General features: G+C 34.1%; 1 non-coding gene across 1 annotated transcript; it reads left to right on the top strand.

The window, feature by feature from the left end:
* Positions 1 to 7,657: 7,657 nt before the first annotated feature.
* On the top strand, positions 7,658 to 7,764 carry LOC139895114 (small nucleolar RNA R71). The gene has a single exon (XR_011775580.1). It is a non-coding gene; the product is annotated as a small nucleolar RNA R71 (small nucleolar RNA).
* Positions 7,765 to 8,130: the final 366 nt, after the last annotated feature.

An 8,130-nucleotide genomic window follows, 5' to 3' on the forward strand; every position in this document is an offset into this window, starting at 1 on the left:
TGTCCTCATGCAATATAGAAGTTGAATAAAAACATACTTGAATCACTTCTTTATTCTTCACACTTTGTACATCAGTGATTTTAATTCGGTGGTATGAACAATGATAGTAACGATGTGGTTTACAGTCCCACATGACTATAAAAATTTAGATCCATTAGGAAATTGGATCTTTATGAAAACATTTGATCTTTTGAAAATTCAATCTAGCTTTTACCCTAGATAAGTTTTCCAGAATAACCTTTCGCCGGTGTTTGCAAAATGTTTTTGTGGGTTTTGTGGGTATCAGATTTGAAAATTTTAGCTTAAAACTTATGGTTTTATGTCACCCACTTGCTAATCCTTGTATTAGGAAAGCAACACGTCCAGTTTACTTTTACTTGCTCCGTATATTACCTTTTGGTAAACTACCGTCTGGTTGTAAAGGAAAGCGTTGAACAAGCAAAAGTTGAGGCAATGTCTCGTGACATGCTTTTGATTATGGTCTATATCGTGTCGGATGCAATTACTATCCTTTGTAGGAGCAATAGTAAAGATCACCCTATAGTTTTTCAGTCTGGCACAAGGTCCTGTCTTCGACCATGCTATACAACCACCGTTCTTACGGTTGACACCCGATTTGGTTCAGGTGACCTAATGAATTCCGGTGAATTCTTAGGATTTTACGTTCAATGGTAATGAACGCATTGAAAATGGGTTTTCAGAAAACAAATCGGTTTGTAATTTGATCAAAATATTTTCTTGTTCAAGCTCGAGTTTAGATATCATTGAATTCCATGAGTTTGTAATTCTCAATCTTTTAAAAGTCAATCTCAAGGATTGAGTAATATCAGTCTTGAAAGCTGATTTTTGATCTTTAAGGAGATTATCCTTTCTGGGGATCTGATTCATTAGTCTTATAAGCTAATTTGCACGGTGCCCCCCATTGTACGAGACAGATCCTCTCATGGTTAGGATAAGTCTGAGCACTTGGTGACCCTGTTTGATGCTGAGGTTCGTGGATTTCCAGCTGATTTTCGAGAAAGCTTTTCAAGGTTTTTCGTAGACTCTACAACAGGTCTGGACGACAACTTCCTGACCTAAATCAAGAAGCGCGTGTCTTTTTCTCGGAAGACTTTTCTTCCTTATAAATTCTATTTATATTACAATAAACTGGGTAAAACTGATTAATATCGTCCAAAATAAAAGTATTTTCAATTATTTGTACAAAAATATGTGATATATGTTCTAAATAACTTGGTAAATTTTTCCCACACTTGGCTTTTATTTTTCTTTTTTTGCCTTTTTATTTTCCTCTATTCCATTTTAAATGAATTCTAACATTTTAGGTTGTTTCTCAATTTATGTCCTTTCCGAGGTAACAATAATTTCGGTGTTAACACCTAGTTTTATCGTTCATAAATATGTATAAACATGATTTTGAATTCATTTATTTTAAAATTTTGAAAATTTTTACTAGAATTGGGTAGTCAGTATATAAGACTATGGCTGTTCTTTATTATCAGAGAGCACTAGATTCTAATACAACTACTGCGTTACTAGTATTTTTAATGGTAACCAAGTGTATAAGTCAAAAATTTTTAAAATCCGAAAGAATTTAACCCCTTCCCACACTTAAGATCTTGCAATGCCCTCATTTGCAAGAAATCAGTAGCAATTTTAAATTATTGAGGGTGATTAGCGTAGAAAAATGATTCAATTTTACCAAAGTTTCCAAACATATTAGCGTTTTTTTTAAACGTTTTGGCATACTTTAGTTCAATAAGATTAAAAATAATGATAATAAAATTTCTCGTCCCGCCCTCGGGTAAAGCATTTTCGTTTCAACGACCTAGTTTTCAACTCACGACGAATTTTAAATATCAAATTTTTAACTTAATGAAATAAATTAAATTTTTGTTTTTAAATTAACACCAAACTTAAATTTAAAATACATAAAATTTCATATTAATATTATTAAAATTTTTGTACATTAATTTTACAAACTTATATTAAAAATATTAAATTTTAAAATATTTAAAAACTTAATATAATGATTTAAAAAGTTTACAATATTAATTTAATATTTATATATTAATTTAAAAAAAAAAGATAAAAATTAAAATTAAAAAATCTTTTTGGTCTTTTATCCCACTTTAATCAATCAAATATTATCAAAAATATACGCCCCACTTTTCGGTAAAGTAATTTCGGTTCCATAAACTAGTTTTACTCCTGACGAATTTTTGAAATATTTTGGGTTGATTGATTAAAGATATTTATACCTTAAGAATAAACGGTAAATTTCGCAGTGATGTAATAAATTTTTGTATGATATCAATAATTTCGGTTTCGCATACCTAATTTTATTAAATACCAATTTAATACTTTATAGCGAACTATTCAGCGTTTATTATCAAAAGGTTAAAAGCAATAAATAAAAACAAATAAAAACTGTACATACTTACCTGTGAGAAAGAATTCTCAGAGACCTGCTTTAGCTGACTCATAGGAGAGTCGTGTGATTTGGTTCTCTATAGCTACGTAAGCGTAACCTCGATTCTTCAATATCTTTTCTTCTAAACATATGAACGGTCCTTCTCTGCATAGAGTAACAAATTCGGTAATTGAATATGTTTGATTGTTAGAACATTTACCTTCGTGTGACCATTTTTCGCATTTATAACATCTTTCAAGGTGTCGTGCTCTTCTTTTTGTTGCGGATTTTGATTTTCCTTTTCCAAAATGTATCGTATGATGATCTTTCCTGAGTTCTTTCCTTACTTCGTCACATATGCCTCTTATTACTGACACCAGGTCACTCGGGAGTGTGTCATTATTACGTTTAGTAATCAAAGCATGTAGTAGTAGACCATGGTTCAAATCAAAGGAATTCTTCATCCCGTAAAACCTAAAAAATAAAAATTCAGAATGGAGGGAGAAGACTAGTTCTTTAGGGTCTGCTAGGGAAAGACCATTCGGATTCCATTTTTGGAAACTACACGAAAACAGAAAATCTAACTCTAACAGAAATATATATTATCCTTAAAAAGACTTGATTCTCCCCACACTTAGTTAGCTGTGGTATCGAAATTATGATTAACTTCATTGTCAACTTCCATCGGATCATGTATGTAATGTTTAACTCTGTGACCATTAACTTTAAATTCAATCCCATTTGAATTTATTAATTCTACTGTTCCGTACGGGAAAACTCTTTTGACTATAAATGGTCCAGACCATCTTGATTTCAATTTTCCAGGAAATAGCTTGAATCGTGAATTGAAAAGAAGAACTCTGTCTCCTTCTTTAAATTCTTTTGAACTTCTGATTCTTTTATCATGCCATTTCTTCGTTCTTTCCTTATAGATTAACGAATTTTTGTATGCATCATGTCATAATTCTTCTAATTCGTTTAATTGACTTAACCGTAGACGTCTGACTTCATGCAAATCAAGATTACATGTCTTCAAAGCCCAAAATGCTTTATGTTCAATTTCTACTGGAAGGTGACATTCTTTTCCGTAAACGAGTCTAAACGGTGTGGTGCCAATTGGAGTTTTGTAGGCTGTTCTAAAAGCCCAGAGTGCATCCTCCAATTTCATGGACCATTCCTTCAGATTTGATCCTACGGTCTTCTCTAGAATACGTTTTAATGCTCGGTTGGTATTTTCAACTTGTCCACTTGTTTGTGGATGATAAGCGGTTGAGATTTTATGAGTTACTCCATATCTTTTGAGAACTTTCTCAAGTTGATTATTACAAAAATGAGTACCCCGATCACTTATTAAAGCTTTCGGTGTTCCGAACCTAGCAAAAAGACGTTTTAAAAAATTGACTACAACTCGTGCATCGTTAGTTGGGAGAGCTTGTGCTTCCGTCCATTTAGATACATAATCAATAGCAACGAGAATGCAGAGATTATTATGAGATTTTGGAAATGGACCCATAAAGTCAATACCCCAAACGTCAAATACTTCACATACTTGAATGACATTTTGTGGCATTTCATCACGTTGACTTATTTTTCCGGCCCTTTGACAAGCATCACAGGATTTACAAAGAAGGTGTGCGTCTTTGAAAATTGTAGGCCAATAGAATCCAGCGTCGTAAACTTTTCTTGCTATAAGTTGTGGCCCATAATGCCCTCCTGTTGGTCCTGTGTGACAATGGTTTAAGATTTGACTGACTTCATTCCCGAATACACATCGGCGTATTATTCCATCAGAAAAACTTTTAAACAAATGTGGATCTTCACAGAAATAGTGCTTTATATCACTAAAGAATTTCTTTCGTTTTTGGTACGACAACCCTTTTTCAAGGAATCCACATACTAAGTAGTTTGCATAGTCTGCAAACCATGGAATTTCACTATAGTCTATCTTCAATAGAGATTCATCAGGAAAGTTATCTTGTATGGCCGATTCATTTAGAACTTCTAATTCAGGATTTTCAAGAAGAGAAAGATGATCAGCGGTGAGATTTTCTGCTCCCTTTTTGTCTCGGATTTCAATATCGAACTGTTGTAGGAGTAAGATCCAACGGATTAATCGTGGTTTGGCATCTTGTTTTGAAAATAGGTATCTAAGAGCAGAATGGTCGGTATAGACCACCGTTTTAGCTAGAACTAGATATGAACGAAATTTGTCAAAAGCAAAGACAATAGCAAGGAGTTCTTTTTCAGTAGTTATGTAATTCGTTTGTACTCCTTGTAACGTCTTACTAGCATAATAAATAGGTTGAAATCATTTTTCAATCCTTTGTCCTAAAACGGCTCCCATTGAAAAATCACTTGCATCGCACGTAAGTTCAAATGGTAGATTCCAAATTGGAGTTATCATGATCGGCGCATTAGTGAGTTTTTCTTTAAGAATATTAAAAGATTTGATGCATTCATCTGAAAAGATGAATGGAGCATCCTTTTCTAGGAGTTTATTCATAGGAGTGGCAATTTAAGAAAAATCTTTTATGAAACGTCAGTAAAAACCGGCTTGCCCTAGAAAACTCCTAACTCCTCTAACATTGGTGGGATGTGGAAGTTTAGCAATTACATCTATTTTAGCCCTATCCACTTCAATTCCTTCCTTTGAAATTTTATGACCAAGAACGATGCCTTCTTTAACTATGAAATGGCATTTCTCCCAATTAAGAACTAGATTTGATTGTTCGCATCTAATAAGCATTTGTTCAAGATTGACTAGACATGTTTCAAAAGTATCATCGAAGACTGAAAAGTCATCCATGAAAACTTCCATGCATTCTTCTATCATGTCGTGAAAAATCGCCATCATACACCTTTGAAAGGTTGCAGGGGCGTTGCAAAGTCCAAATGGCATGCGTTTGTAAGCAAAAGTACCATAAGGGCACGTGAATGTGGTTTTCTCTTGGTCCTCGGGTGCTATTGGAATTTGAAAATATCCGGAGAAACCATCAAGAAAACAATAGTAACTGTTTCCGGCTAATCTTTCCAACATTTGATCAATGAAAGGTAAGGAAAAGTGATCTTTTCTGGGTTGTTTCCTTACTTCATCACATCTGCATATTAGGATTTAGTCTTCGTTGGTATTGCACATACGTTTTATGACCTTCTTCCATAAGGATTTTATGTGTGCAATACGAAGGACTTATTCCTTTAATATCATGAATCTTCCATGCAATAGCTGGTTTATGAGCTTTTAGCACAGAAATGAGTTGAGATTTTTCATTTTCAGTAAGAGAAGATGATATTATTACAGGTAATTCAGATTCACCATGTAAATAAGCATATTCCAAATGGTTTGGAAGTGGCTTTAACTCTAATGTCGGTGGTTCTTCTATCGATGATTTATATCGATATCTGTCTTCTTCTTTTAGCATTTAAATTTCTTCTGTTATTGGTTCGTATTCATTAGCCATGAGCGTGGCTAACATTTCAGCTTCATCAATTGGCTCAGTTCCTTCTCCTAAAGAACATTCTCCTGTTCCTTGTAATTCTGGAAATTCTTCTAACAATTCTGCATGTGAATCTATAGTTTGAATATAATAACATGTATCATCTGCAGATTGCGGTTGTTGCATGACTCTATCAACAGAAAAGGTAACACTCTCTTCCTCTATACTTAGGGTCAGTTTCTTACCGAACACGTCTATTATTGCTTTAGCCGTGTTTAAGAATGGTCTTCCTAATATGAGAGGAACTCGAGAATCTTCTTCCATGTCTAGAATAACAAAATCTACTGTAAATACTAAAGTACCAACTTTAACTAGCATGTTTTCCATTATTCCTCTAGGATATTTTACTGATCGATCTGCTAGTTGTATACTTATTCGTGTTGGTTTCAATTCTCCGAGGTCTAGTTTAGTGTATAGTGAATACGGCATTAAATTTATACTAGCACCTAAGTCTGCCAATACTTCTATTGAACTAAGACTACCCAGAAAACATGGAATTGTGAAACTTCCTGGATCTGATAATTTTTCTGGTATCTTATTCAACAACACTGCAGAATAATTAGCATTCATAGTAACAGCCGAGAGTTCTTCTATTTTCTTTCTATTTTTGATTAGATCTTTCAAGAATTTAGCATATCTTGGCATTCCTGAAATCACATCAATGAAAGGAAGATTTACATTTGTTTGTTGAAACATATCCAAGAATTTGGATTGCTCGGCTTCAAATCTTTCTTTTCTCATTTTACTCGGGTAAGGAAGCGGTGGTTGGTATGGTTTAACATAAGGTTTAGCCTTAACTGTATTATCTTCATTAACCTTTTCAACTACCGGTTCTGATTCCTTTTCTTGCTCAGATTGTGTTTCTTGTGGAGTAGGAATAGAGTCATCAGAAATTTCAGGTATTTCAGGTGGTTTAAGTGTAATACCACTTCTTGTGGTAATGGCTTTAGCTGTTTCATTCCGGGGGTTAGCATTTGTATCACTAGGTAGACTTCCCGGTTTTCTTTCACCTATCAACCTTGCTAGATTACTTACTTCGTGTTCCAAATATTGAATAGAAGCTTGTTGATTTCTAAATGCTTGAGCATTTTGTTCATTAGTTTGTTTCTGAGATGTGAAAAATTGAGTTTGAGATTCAACTAGCTTCGACATCATATCTTCTAAATTTGGCTTTTTATCATCGGTTTGTGGTGGTTTATTTTGAAAAATAGGTCTTTGATGGTTGTTAGTATTATTTAATACTTGTTGATTACTAGGACCTTGTTGGTTGTTGTATGGAATATTTCAGTTATAATTCTGATTTTGATTGTAGATTGGTGTTGGCGGTTGATAATTATTCTGATAATTATTTCCAGGTCTTTGGTTCATGTATGAAACATTCTCTCTTTGTTCCATTGTTTGTTCAATACTGAGACAATCTTTTGTCAAATGTGGTCCTCCACACTGCTCACAACTAATTCGTATTGAGTGAATATCCTTAGTCATCTTTTTCATTCGTCTCTCGACAGCATCTATCTTTGCAGAAATGGAATCAAAGTCATGGCTAGAATCGGCTCTAGCTGCTTTAGATGATCTAACGATATCTTTTTCTTAGTGCCACTCATGTGAGTGGGAAGCAGTGTTATCAATAATTTTGTAAGCTTCAGTTGCGGTTTTCTTCATAATGGAACCACCAGCTGCTATATCGATGTCTTTGGGTGTAGTGATGTCGCATCCTTGGTAGAATATTTGTACTATTTGATAAGTGTCTAAACCATGTTGCGGACATCCTCTTAACAACTTTTCGAATCTTGTCCACGCTTCATATAGAGTTTCATTTGGCTTTTGTGTGAATGTAACAATTTTTCCTTGAAGTCTCACAGCTTTAGATGCCGGAAAGAATTGTTTAAGAAATTTTTCAACTAAAACATTCCATGTATCAATCGCCCCTTCAGGTAACGATTCTAACCAATCTTTGGCTTCTCCCTTTAAAGTCCAGGGAAATAACATGAGACAGATCTGTTCATCCTACACTTCTCGGATTTTAAATTGAGTACAAATCCTATTAAAGGTACGAAGATGTTCGTTTGGATCTTCCTTCGGTGCACCACTAAATTGGCATTGATTAGTTACCATATGTAGGATTTGTCCTTTGATTTCATAATCTGGCACATTAATGTCTGGTTGAGTAATTGTGTGACCTTGGCTAGTGCGTTTAGCTCTCATTCGGTCTTCCATACTTAG

Source organism: Rutidosis leptorrhynchoides, chromosome 2 (assembly GCF_046630445.1).
Source record: "Rutidosis leptorrhynchoides isolate AG116_Rl617_1_P2 chromosome 2, CSIRO_AGI_Rlap_v1, whole genome shotgun sequence".
In the NCBI taxonomy this organism is placed as follows: Eukaryota; Viridiplantae; Streptophyta; class Magnoliopsida; order Asterales; family Asteraceae; genus Rutidosis; species Rutidosis leptorrhynchoides.